Source organism: Ovis canadensis, chromosome 18, assembly GCF_042477335.2.
Source record: "Ovis canadensis isolate MfBH-ARS-UI-01 breed Bighorn chromosome 18, ARS-UI_OviCan_v2, whole genome shotgun sequence".
NCBI classification, from domain to species: Eukaryota; Metazoa; Chordata; class Mammalia; order Artiodactyla; family Bovidae; genus Ovis; species Ovis canadensis.
The window spans coordinates 31,204,211-31,217,438 of NC_091262.1; the positions used below are offsets into that span (position 1 = coordinate 31,204,211).

At 45.5% G+C, this 13,228-nt stretch overlaps 1 long non-coding RNA gene across 2 annotated transcripts; it reads left to right on the forward strand.

Annotated features, from left to right (window-relative positions):
* Positions 1-251: 251 nt before the first annotated feature.
* Positions 252-10,716, forward strand: LOC138423360 (uncharacterized). Of its 2 annotated transcripts, none has more exons than XR_011250243.1 (3): positions 252-422; positions 837-1,056; positions 8,332-9,103. It is a non-coding gene; the product is annotated as an uncharacterized lncRNA (long non-coding RNA). The 2 variants fall into 2 exon arrangements; XR_011250242.1 differs by lacking the exon at positions 8,332-9,103 and adding an exon at positions 10,329-10,716 and having other exon boundaries at positions 304-422.
* Positions 10,717-13,228: the final 2,512 nt, after the last annotated feature.

Here is a 13,228-nt window from a genome sequence, read left to right on the forward strand (position 1 = left end):
TTGTGACCCCGTGGACTATAGCCCGCCAGGTTCCTCTGCCTATGGGATTCTCCAGGCAAGAATACTGGAGTGGGGTACCATGCCCTTCTCCAAGGGATCTTCCCAACCCAGGCTTCCTGCACGGTTCTCACTCCCTCAGTGCAAAGGTGACCCTGCAGAAGCCATGTCCCCTGCAGAGGAATGGCATGTCTAGAGTCAAAAAAGCAGGTGACAAGGCCTTCGTTTCAGTGTGAGTATCAGGTCCACATTCCAGACCAGAAATAGAATTCTCCAAGAAGGGGGAATGTCTGGCAGCCACCTTGCGTGTTCTCCAGCTCCAGAGAGCAGGGCAATGTCCTCAGAAAGCTGTGTTCCAGTTTGTTCTGATTGTCTGCTGTTCTCCCAGGGAAGCTGAAGAAACTGGCCCAGATTTGGGGCAGCAGGTGAGACTGGTTTTTGTTTTCTGTTGTTTTGTTTTGTTTTTAATTTCTGCGGAACAGCCAACAGGAGCTAAGAAGCCTCGCCCTCATGTCTGTGTCTGTGACTGGGAGACAGACAGAGTGCAGCGCACTGTGAGATTAAGAATCCCTGTTGATCCTGTCTTCACCTTGCACTGGCATTTCCATAGTGCATCCTTATTATACAGCCGGGTTTCCCCGAATGTTAAATACATGAAACTAAAAAGTAAGGACGTTAATATCCTGGTAGACAACAGTGTTTTGAGGTTATATCTATCTCCTGGAAAACGTTAAAAAAAAAAAAAACTTTGATGTGCTCTGTCATCGTCTCCATTAGAAATCATTCTTTTTTTTCTTCCCTCTTCCTGCCAAAGTTTATTTTTCTGCTTTCTATTCTAGCTCTGCAGGCCAGAGAGGGGAATCTGTGTGAAAAATGAATGCCTGAGCCTGAGCTTCAGTCCAAGCGAACCACCTCTGCCTCAGGGATTTTGAGTTCCCAGTCCAAGCCCCAACTCCTAGCATCCCTCCGTGTTTACATTTAACAGAGGAAGGCTTCCTGCTCAAAGAAAGGAAACTTAGACTCACAGCTAACAAACAGCTTTTGCAGAATGACACTTTGGTAAGTAAATTAATCTGAAAGGTGCTCACTGTTCTCTGCGTGTTTCCAAGGTAAATCCCAGAATCGAAGAGTGACAGCCACTTTTCAAGTCAAGACAACAGTCACTGACACGTGGGTGCACTCTCGGGGCTATTGATATCAGGCCCGTCTGGGGCTAACTCAGAATGTAAACCCATTGTCCTAGAGATGCTGCCCACCTTTGCTGCCCCTTTGGGGCCTCAACTCCCTCAAGCTACCTCTAGGAGCACTACAGGAGGGGCTGGGGAAGAGCAAGGTGAAAAGGCATAAAGTCCACGTCCTCTAGGATGCTCATGATTGATGAGGGAGGAGGCAAGAAGGCTGCTTCCCTGGTGGCTCAGACAGTAAAGAATCTGCCTGCAATGCAGGAAACCTGGGATCGATCCCTGTGTCGGAAAGATCCCCCGGAGAAGGGAATGGCAACCCACTCCAGTGTTCTTGCCTAAAGAACTCCATGGACAGAGGAGCCTGGCGGGCTTGACTTCATGGGGTCGCAAAGAGTCAGACATGACTGAGCAACTAACACCCACACACACAGAGGTAAGAAGGCAAAGCCCGCAATGGTAAGAGTTAGCGTTGAACTACGAGAGGACAGAAAGATCAGCTTTGACTTGTGTTTGAACCGGTGTTGAAGGGCTGGAGGACATGACACCTGCCTATGAAGGATTTTGAGGAAGGACTAGAAGCCATGCAACAGCAGAGCAGCAGACGCCAGGTCATGGAAGATGAAAGAGCTGGTACCATCCAGTCAGTGGCTCCTGGGCAAGTTGGCGCTTCTGGATCCCTCCCGCAGGCTACAGATGTCAGCACAGTGAGCCTGGTTGAGTGCATCTCTAAGGGCAGCCATGTATCCTTTGCTCATGGACCCGTCAGGAGAATTTTCAGCCTCCAAGAAAGGAGAGCAGATGCCCTGGCCTGGCAGGGTCTGGAATATATGGTACATCCCCTACATACAAACCTTCAAGTTGGGAAGTTTCAAAGATGTGAACTTGCATTCACATGTCAGATCACGTAAGTTAGTTCACGTGTCTGGTGTACATTGTGGCCTGTGTGCATCCGCTACAAGTGGCTGTGCTTTTGTGCACTTTACGGCATAGTGCTGCATAGAGGCCCGCCCTGGTGGCTTAGACGGTAAAGCGTCTGCCTACAATGCGGGAGACCCGGGTTCGATCCCGGGGTTAGGAAGATCCTCTGGAGGAGGGAACGGCAACCCACTCCAGTACTCTTGCCTGGAAAATCCCATGGATGGAAGAGCCTGGTAGGCTACAGTCCATGGGGTCACAAAGAGTCGGGCACAACTGAGTGACTTCACTTCACTGTATAGAGTACAGCAGCTCAGTATTTTTATTTCAAGTCCAGGATGTCCAGAAACAAGCATAAAAGCAATGGTGATGCAGCTGGTACTATTGTACTTTTCAAGGTACTATGCTGTTGTTTAGCCGCTAAGTCTTGCCCAACTCTTTGCGACTCCATGGACTACAGCATGCCAGGCTCCTCTGTCATCTACTATCTCTCAGAGTTTGCTCAGATTCATATCCACTGAGTCAATGATATTATCCAACCATCTCATCCTCTGTCGCCCCATTCTCCTCCTGCCCTCAATCTGTCCCAGCATCAGGGTCTTTTCCAATGAATCAGTTCTTCACATCAGGTGGCCCAAGTATTGGAACTTCAGCTTCACCATCAGTCCTTCCAATGAATATCCAGGGTTGATTTCCTTCAGGATTGACTGGTTTGATCTCCTTGCAGTCCAAGGGACTCTCAAGAGTCTTCTCCAACACCACAGTCCAAAAGCATCAATTCTTTGGTGATCAGCCTTCTTTATGGTCCAACTCTAACATCTTTAAAGGACTGCTGGAAAAACCATAACTTTGATGTCAGCAAACTGATGTCTCTGCTTTTTAACATGCTGTCTAGGTTTATCACAGCTTTTCTTCCAAGAAGCAGGCGTCTTCTAATTTTATGGCTGCAGTCACCACCCACAGTGACTCCAGATCCCAATAAAATGGAATATGTCACTGCTTCCACTTGTTCCCCTTTTATCTTCCATGAAGTGACAGGGCTGGATGGCATGATCTTCGTTTTTGAATGTTGAATTTCAAGCCAGCTTTCTCACTCTGCTCTTTATCCCTCATCAAGAGGCTCTTTATTTCCTCTTCAATTTTTGCCATTCAACTGCTACCATTTACATATGTGAGGTTGTTTATATTTCTCCCGATTAATCTCTCTCCTGATTCCAGCTTGTGATTCACCTAGCCTAGCATTTCACCTGATGTACCCTGCATAGAAGTTAAATAAGCAGGGTGACAATATATAGCCTTGATGTACTCCGTTCCCAATTTTGAACCAGTCTATTTTTCCAATTCTGGTTCTAACTGTTGCTTCTTGACCCACATACTGGTTTCTCAGGAGACAGGTAAGTTGTTCTGTTACTCCCATCTCTTTCAGAATGCTCCACAGTTTGTTGTGATCCACACAGTCCAAGGCTTTAGTGTAGTCAACGAAGCAGAAGCAGGCGTTTCTTCGGAACTCTCTTACTTTCTCCATGATCCAGCAAATGTTGGCAATTTGATCTTTGTTCCTCTGCCTTTTGGAAACCCAGCTTGTACATCTGGAAGTTCACAGTTCACATACTGCTGAAGTCTAGCTTGAAGAATTTTGAGCATAACCTTGCTAGCATGTGAAATGAGCACAAGTGTGTGGTAGTTTGAACATTTCTTGGCATTTTCCTTCTTTGGGATTGGAATGAAATTTGAACTTTTTCCAGTTCTATGGCCACTGCTGAGTTTTCCAAATTTGCTAACATAGTGAGTGCAGCACTTTAACAGCATCATCTTTCAGGATTTTAAATATTTCCGTTGGAATTCTGTCACCTCTACTAGCTTTGCTCAAAAGTAATGCTTCCTATAGGCCCACTTGACCTCACACTCCAGGATGTTTAACTTGAGGTGAGGGATCACAGTACTGTGATTATCTGGGTCATTAATGGTCATCTGGGTCATTAAGACCTTTTTTATATGGTTCTTCTGTGTATTTTTGCCACCTCTTCTTAATCTCTTCTGCTTCTGTTATGCCTTTACCATTTCTGTCCTTTATTTTGCCATTCCTGGCATGAAATGTGCCCTCGAATCTCCAATTTTCTTGAAGAGATTTCTAGTCTTTCCCATTCTGTTGCTTTTCTCTATTTCTTTGCATTGCTGATTTAAGAAAGCCTTCTTATCTTTCCTTGCTAATTCTCTGGAACTCTGCTTTCATTTGGGTATATCTTTCCCTTTCTCCCTTGCCTTTTGCTTTTCTTCTTTCCTCAGTTATTTGTAAAGCCTCCTCAGACAACTACTTTGTCTTCTTGCATTTCTTTTTCTTTGGGGTGGTTTTGATCACTGTCTCCTGTACAATGTTACGAACCTCTGTCTTCAGTTCCTCAGGCACTGTGTCTACCAGATCTAGTCCCTTGAATCTATTTGTTACCTCCACTGTATAATCATAAGGGGTTTGATTTAGGTTGCATCTAAATGGCCTAGTGGTTTTCCCTACTTTCTGCAATTTAAGGCTGAACTTTGCAATAAGAAGCTCATCATCTGAGTGAGTCACAGTCAGCTCCAGGTCTTATTTTTGCTGACTGCATAGAGTTTCTCCATCTTTGGCTCTAAAGAACATAATCAATCTGATTTCAATATTGACCATACGTAGATTCATGTGTAGAGTCATCTCTTGGGTTTTTGGAAAAGGGTGTTTGCCATGACCAGTGTGTTCTCTTGACAAAACTCTGTTAGCCTTTGCCCTACTGCATTTTGTACTCCAAGCCCAAACTTGTCTGTTATCCCAGGTATCTCTTGACTTCCTACTTTTGCATTCCAATCCCCTATGATGAAAAGGACGTCTTTTCTGATGCTAGTTCTAGAAGGTCTTGAGCTTCCCTGGTGGCTCAAATGTTAAAGAATCCACCTGCAATGCAGGAGACCCAGGTTTGATCTATGGGTCAGGAAGATCCCCTGGAGGATGGCATGGTAACCCACTCCAGTATTCTTGCCTGGACAATCCTGTGGGCAGAGGAAGCCTGGTGGGCTACAGTCCATGGGGTCACAACATGGACATGACTGAGTGCCTAGGCACACTAGAAGGTCTTGTAAGTCTTCATAGAAGTGCCCAGCTTCACCTTGTTCAGCATTAGTGGTTGGGGCATAGACTTGGATTACTGTAGTGTTGAATGGTTTGCCTTGAAAACGAACCCAGATCATTCTCTTGTTTTTGAGGTTGCACCCAGGTACTGCATTTCAGACTCTTGTTGACTATGAGAGCTACTGCATTTCTTCTAAGGGATTCTTGCTGTACTGTAAGGTTAAAAATGTTTGCTTTATTTCTTGTGGTTGTTTTTTCATTTATTTTTTGTGTGAAAAGTATTATAAACCTATTACAGTTCAGGACTATATAACTGTGTTGGTTGTGTGCCTAGGCTAAATTTGCTGGGCTTGTGAACAAACTGGACTTTAAAAATGAGCTCTTGGAATGGAACTTGCTTGCATGTAGGGAACTTACTATACTGGGAAAGGAAGCCCTGGAAGCATGCTCCTTCTGGGGCAGCTGCCTGTGCACCCTCTCCATAAAGCTTTTAGTTCATGTCCACACAGCTCAGAGGCAGAGGATGAGAATGGGATGAGGACTACTAGCTGGGGTATGAAGGAGGGAATAAAAGAACGGCGCTTCTCACCACAAACCAAGAGCTCCTTTTCTTCCAGCCTCCGCACACCCAGAGAGGGGACCAGTCCTCTCAGCCTCCAGGTGGGATTGTTTTTTATCGGCAACACCTCCCCAGGCCCCTAAGAGATGTCAGCTGCTTGCTGAGATCTTCCACAAAGTCAAAGGTCTTTAAATATCAGCCCAGCGTCCAAGGATCCAAAGCCCTGGGTCCCTCTTCACCCCATCCACCTTTCCACCCCCATTTCTTCCATCCTGGCCTCCCCAGCCCTGTTTATTTTTAGTGGCGATAAATGCAGCTCCTAATCTTGAGAGTTGACCTTTTTGAGTACATGTAATTAACTACTTTACCTCCACTCTCCTCAGCCTTGGCAGGAGGGGGCCATTTGTCTTACAGATGACTGGCCTGATGGAGAGAGAAGGAAACGGACAGAGGTAACAAGGCAAGAGCCAGCAGCTCCTGCCAACCCGGCCGCCTCCCTTACCTCCCTTCCTTGAAAGACATCAGTTCATGACATGACTCTGAACTGCCAAAGTCACTTTAGATGCTCAGATGGGGGAGCCGGAGGGTGGGGATGGCGGGAAGGGGGGAGGAGGGTCTAAGCCTGACTTGGCCAAGTGAGGGGTGGAGCGCAGCTCCAGGAACAGGTGTGTATACACGTGTGTTCACGTGTGTATGTACATGTGTGCGTACGCTGGCGTGTCTTTGATGCGGAATTAACCACTCAGGGACTATCGCTGGTAACTCCTGCCAGGGTGATAAATGCGAAGGACAAAGCAGTCTGTTTTTTTCCGCCCGTATCTCTCCCTGCTTTGTTTTTATTAAATGCTGATTATTAATATTAGAAATGGAACACTGCCACGAGAAGCCATTTGCCGTTAATAAGGCTGTCACTGCTGCCCGGGGAAGTTAGAGAAGACTGGGGAAGCCATGTGAGAACTTCTTAACAGCCATGTTAACAAAGCGGGTCAGGAAAACGAGGTGCAGCCAGCCTGGCGAGGTGAGTCAGTTCTGCTCCCCAGTTTCCGCTGCACCGGCCAGGGCCCCCCTATCCCTGCAGGGACCGAGGTCATGTCAGGGTGTGCACAGCTGCTCGGGCGCAGGCCAACTGTGTGCAAGGAGCTTGGGGAGCAGCCTCCCAGCTACAGCTGTGAAAACACTGGCGGGGCCTCCAGGCGGGTCTGTCCCAGGATGGGGCTGGAGGGGACAGATCCCCAGGCCAGCCCCTCCCCCAACCCCTTGTAGATGGCGAGTCTCAGGGCATGGTTCCCCCTCTCACCCTAGGGTGTGAGCATCCTACTCATGGGGAGTCTGGCCCATGTGAAATGACCAGGGGCAGGTCTTTGAGATTTGGTAACCGCCTGACACCTGGAGGGAAAGAAGGTTCTGAAGCCAGCTCCCAGTTGGTTCATTTGTTCATTTCAGGAGGATGAGAGCAAGGGGATGGGGTGAATCTCCATCTGCTGTGAAAGAGGCTCCTCCGTGCGCCTGGTGATGGAAATGGAAAGGGTGGCTAGGCCCGAGGTGTCTGTTTGTCCCCTGGATTGGGGTCAGGTGTGACTGAGGAACTGCACCTACTTTCCACTGATGCCTGAATGAGACAGACTCTCTTCCTCGAAACCAAGAATAACCACCAAATAATAAGCAGCCACCATGTTGGTGGGTGAGTAGAAGATGTGATACAAGTGAGGGATTTCTTTCAACCACGGCTCAGAGCTTACTGCATCTTACGAGTTCAGGAAGTCTGGAAGAGATGAGGACCAAGAGTAACTGTGTGCATTTAACAATGTTGCAAAATTGTGTTCACACTGCAAGTGTGTCTATGCAGGTGTCACCCTAGCAATCAGAGGGCTTATTTGTTGATCTCTGTGTGTGTTTAGCTAGTGTTTAGCTAGTGCCTGCATCCACTCAGGTCCCCCATCACGTGAATAAACACATCTGGATGCTGGTGTCTGTGAGCTTTGAGTCCATCAGGCGTGGAAAACAGCTGATACCCTGCTTATCCTGTTTTTCTATCCCCACGCTTCCTCCCCTTTGGACAAAAACACAGCCTGAAATATTCTGTAGCAGAACTCATCAGGAGTCCTGCATAGTCAAAGAACTATGCAAGAGGAGAAAGGGGAATCAGATCCGAGGAATGCCGGTGAAATAAGCATGATTCTGACAAGAAGAGCACTGGGAAAACACCAGGGAAACCAGAAGTTCCAAGGTTCTTTCAATAGAGACATAGTTTCTCAATCCGAGAGAACAGAGTTCTCCCCATAAACAGGATCAAGTCTGCCTATCCCAGGAATCATTAAGAATCTTTTCACCTACGTAGAACCGAATCACTTTGATATACATCAGAAACAACCACAACATTGTTGTGCTGTTGTGCCTAGTCACTCAGTTGTTCAATCGTGTCTGACTCTCTGCAACCCCATGGTCTGTAGCCCACCAGGCTCCTCAGTCCATGGGATTCTCCAGGCAAGAATACTGGAGTGGGTTGCCAGTTCCTACTCCAGGGGATCTCCCCGATCCAGGGATCAAACATGAGTCTTTTGTACCTCTTGTTTTGACAGGTGGATTCCTTACCACTGTGCCAACTGTGAATCAACTATCCTTCCATTTAAAAATTTAAGATATGACCAACATAGACAGCATATTAAAAAGCAGAGACATTACTTTGTCAGCAAAGGTCCATCTAGTCAAGGCTATGGTTTTTCCAGTGGTCATGTATGGATGTGAGAGTTGGACTATAAAGAAAACTGAGTGCTGAAGAATTGATGCTTTTGAACTGTGGTGTTGGAGAAGACTCTCGAGAGTCCCTTGGACTGCAAGGGGATCAAACCAGTCCATCCTAAAGGAAATCAGTCCTGGGTGTTCATTGGAAGGACTGATTTTGAAGCTGAAACTCCAATACTTTGGCAACCTGATGCTAAGAGCTGACTCATTTGAAAAGACCCTGGTGCTGGGAAAGATTGAGAGCAGGAGGAGAAGGGAATGACAGAGGATGAGATGGTTGGATGGCATCACCTACTCATGGGTTTGGGTGTACTCGGGAGTTGGTGATGGACAGGGAGGCCTGGCATGCTGCGGTTCATGGGGTTGCAAAGAATCAGACAAAACTGAGCAAATGAACTGAACTGAACAGGGAACTGGATCCTACATGCTGCAAGTGACATTTTGCATGCTGCAACTAAAGATCTTGCATGCCACAATGAATGTTGGAGATCCCACGTGCCCCAGCTAAGAGCCATCACAGCCCAGCAAATAAATAAATGTTTTTTTTTTAAAAAAATCATTAAAAATAAATAAATAAATAAAATTTATTAAGTGTTGACAAAAAAAAAACTATTCACCTATTATTTGAACAGGTATTGTTTGAAAAAAATTTTCCCACTGTGAAAGGAAAGTGTCTGAGTTACAGAGACTCTGATGTTAAAAGTGCTTCCTACCTACCTAGAAAGTGCCAGCCCTTTGTAGTAGCAGTAAATACTTGTTGAATGACAGGATGAAGAACTTGAATGAGAAGACCAACAAGCATATCTTGTCTTTTCTTCCCTCCCTTTCTCCCAGGAAAGCAGCTTAGGCTTTTTTTTTTTTTTAGCATTTTTTTTAAAACATAGATTTGAGGTCAAAGGCCACCTCTGTCGCTCCGTCGCTCTGTGACTTTGGACATGCCCACCTAGCCAATCCCCTGTGAGGCTGTCCAACTGTGAAATGGTGACAAAGACATCTAGAGCACTGCATTCTCTCAAACATGAGAGAGAATGTAATGACATGTTCTTTTCAAAGAAACAAAGCAGGAGTCAATTACTGTCGGCTTCCCTCTGTGTCCCATCCATGGAGAGCCAAGGAAGGACAATGTTTGATGACATGGTTTGGGTGGCGGTTTCAAAAATGGGTCCAGGACTCAACTCTTGTCTCTGCCACAGCCAAGCCCTGTGGCCTCGAGAGAATGGCTTCGCTGCTCCGTGGTTCAGTCCTCTCATTCATCAAATGGGAATTCCTCACGGGGCTATTGTGAGGAGTACATCAAATAACGCATGTTAATAGCTGTGAACAGCACCTGGCACATAGGAAATTCTTAATAAACATTGTCAATCATTGTGACTTCCCAGGTGGCTCAGATGGTAAAGAATCCACATGCAATGCAGGAGATGTGGGTTCAATGCCTGGGTCGGGAAGCTCCCTTGGAGAAAGGGAGTGGCTACTCCAGTCTCAATACTCCAGTATTCTTGCCTAGAGAATCCCACGGACGGAGGAGCCTGGTGAGCTACAGTCCATGGGGTCACAAAGGGTCGGACACAACTGAGCAGCTAACACGTTCACTTTCACTGCTGTGATCTCTGTCTCAGGAAGGAATGATCAAAATTTCCTTTGAACACTTAAGGGAGTGAAACAAGGGCAGGTGGGGCTGTCTTCCTGAAGAAAGTCTATGATCTGTGTAACATGCAGAATCAGAACAGCCTTCTTTGTGGAAAAAGAGTCTACCTTGCTCCATATTTGCAACAAAAGAAAATGCACATGGCCATAACTGGACGAAGTGTTCTAGATCTTTCTTATGCTCTTTCAGGTGGAGAGAGCCCCTCCCACTCTCAGGGTCCATGAGCCAGCATCTTCTGTGAGTAAACTTGAAGAAGGTCATCAGGAGGGAAAATGCAGGTGAACACTGACCTTCAGAGTTCAAAGATCTTCTTTCAAAATGATCTCTACTTGAGTCGCAAGTTGGACAGTTGAAAGGGAGCCCTTGGCCATTTGAGAATTGGAAGACTACAATTGGAGAGATGGAAGCCCGGGTTTAAGGGTGGTACTACTAGCTGAGCAGCTCAATATTGGCAGGGACCCACCTGCCAATCAAAATGTGTTACACACCCGTGGTGGATTCATGTCAATGTATGGCAAAACCAATACAGTATTGTAAAGTAGAATAAAGTAAAAATAAAATTTTTTTAAAAAATGTGTTACAGTGCACCAAACAATAAGGAGAGGACATCTACACCTGTCCAATCAGCTCACTTAACAGGTGTGATTCAGCTGTCTTCTTGAATTGAGTTTCCTTTTCCAATGCACAAAATCTTTGTCTTCCAGGACTATGTTGGCCATGTATTACCTGTTCATCATGCCAACCTGGAGAAGGCATGAAGGTTTGGTGCCAGATAGGTGCTGGAGATAAAAGGCTGGAGGACAAGGACATTCTTTCCTCCCTGGATACTACAGACATCTGAACTAGTCATGGTACCCAGAGGACCAGCCAAGATCTATAGGCAAGCCCAGTGAGTTCTGTCATATAAGGAAGGAAAAGAATCTGTACTTCAAGGAATGAATAGTTTTCAAAATGTGCAAAGAAAATCTTTGAACAATCAGAAGATAAAGCCATGTTCTTTAGTTTTGTTTCAGATTTTCCTAGTTGACATCCAGAGCTTGGAAAAGAACCCATCATAAATATTTCAAGTAAGGGACCATGAATGACGGAAGTTAGTTCTCTTGAATCTGTATGTCTGCCAGAGTTTAAGAGTCTAAACTTCTAGACCATGAATATCAACATCAGAGGTTGTCAGTCACATCACTATGGCGATAGGATGTGGAAGACATCACCCCCAGTGTCTCAGAGTTTGGCAGAGTTGAACCTGGAGGTCCCTTCTATAGGTATGTATGACCTGACTAGGGTTGCCAGTAATCTTCACTTGGGATCTATTATAATGTCTATAACAAGGAAAGTCATAGTTACTGAGTTGGATCAGTCACTCTAGCTTCTGAGACATATTCACATTCTAGGGCCAATCTACATCTACATTGGCGGCCAACGCACTCTCAAGCAGAGAGCAACTGGAAAAATTATGATGTTCACTTTGGTTTAAGGCTCACCCAACCTTGGCCACCACTTTCCAAACGCAAACAGTCCAGGGAAAAGATTCTCGAGCATATTCAACTGCAAAGCACCTGCAATGTGCTTTGGGGAACATTTTTAGACATTAATATATTAAACGTGTAATAACCAAAGAGATATATTTGTGGTAAATTAAATTATAGCCTCCTCATACTAGATATTGGCTTAAACAAACAGTAAGTGTCACAGTTGTAAGACAAAATGTGGGTACTTAAAAAAAATTAAAAACGTTCTGTCTGGTCAATTCCCTTTCTTATCTTCTACTTAGAAAACACATGGGATTATTTCATTTTTGCTAGAGAGCTCCCCAGCCTAATTCCTGGCATCCCAAGCCTTGCAGGGGTTTGAGACTCATTAACCTGGTATGAAACTCAACATCCAAAAAACTAAGATCATGGCATCCTGTCCCATCACTTCATGGCAAATAGAAGGGGAGCAAGTGGAAGCAGTGACAGATTTTCTTTTCTTGGGGTCCAAAATCACTGTGGATGGTGACTGCAGCCACGAAATTAAAAAATGCTTGCTCTTTAGAAGGAAAGCTATGACAAACCTAGACAGCATATTCAAAAACAGAAACATCACTTTGCTGACAAAGGTCTGTGTAGGCAAAGCTATGGTTTTTCCAGTAGTCATGTGTGGATGTGAGAGTTGGACCATAAAGAAGGCTGAGCACCAAAGAATTGACACTTTTGAATTATGGTGCTGGAGAAGACTCGTGAGAGTCCCTTGGACAGCAAGGAGATCAAATCAGTCAATGCTAAAGGAAATAAACCCTGAATATTCCTTGGAAGGACTGATGCTGAAACTGAAGCTCCAGTACTTAGGCCGCCTGATTCTAAGAACCAACTCATTGGAAAAGGCCTTGATGCTGGGAAAGACTGAAGGCAGAAGGAGAAGGGGGTAACAGAAGATGAGCTAGTTAGGTAGCATCACAGACTCAATGGGCATGAATCTGAGGAAGCTCTGGGAGATAGTGGAGGACAGAAGAGGCTGGTGTGCTGCAGTCCACGGGGTTGCAAAGAATAGGATGTGACTTAGTGACTAAACAACAGCAACAACAATCCTAAGGTAACATGCCTAAATGTCAGGAACTAGATCGTTGTTAAGTGGAAAGCAAGAAAGCAAAGAAATGTCTGTCATTCCAAGAAGACTGGCTCCAGAGCTCAGAAGCCATTTTGAGACCCTGAAGGAGTCCTCTTCCCCTCCCAAAGTTAAAAAAACAAACAAAAAGAAAAAACTGACAAATAAACAAAATATCGGTACAAGAAATGGGGATTTACAACTCCAAACAATAGATCACAGATAGAAAGTGATAGAAGGGGCCATTGAGTTGACTCCATGTAGAGTTGGGAAACTGGCTTCAACGTAAGCCAACTCTATTTATCGGCAGGAACTTCCTAGAGCTCTAGGCTAGAAAGATTCTAAAGTAGAAAAGTGAGCAGTGACTTATCACTTCTATTCAGGCCAACCCCAATCCAATCCCAACCCCTTGTGGAATAAATGGTAGGTGAAGAAGGCTGAGCACTGAAGAATTGATGCTTTTGAACTGTGGTGTTGGAGAAGACTCTTGAGGGTCCCTTGGACTG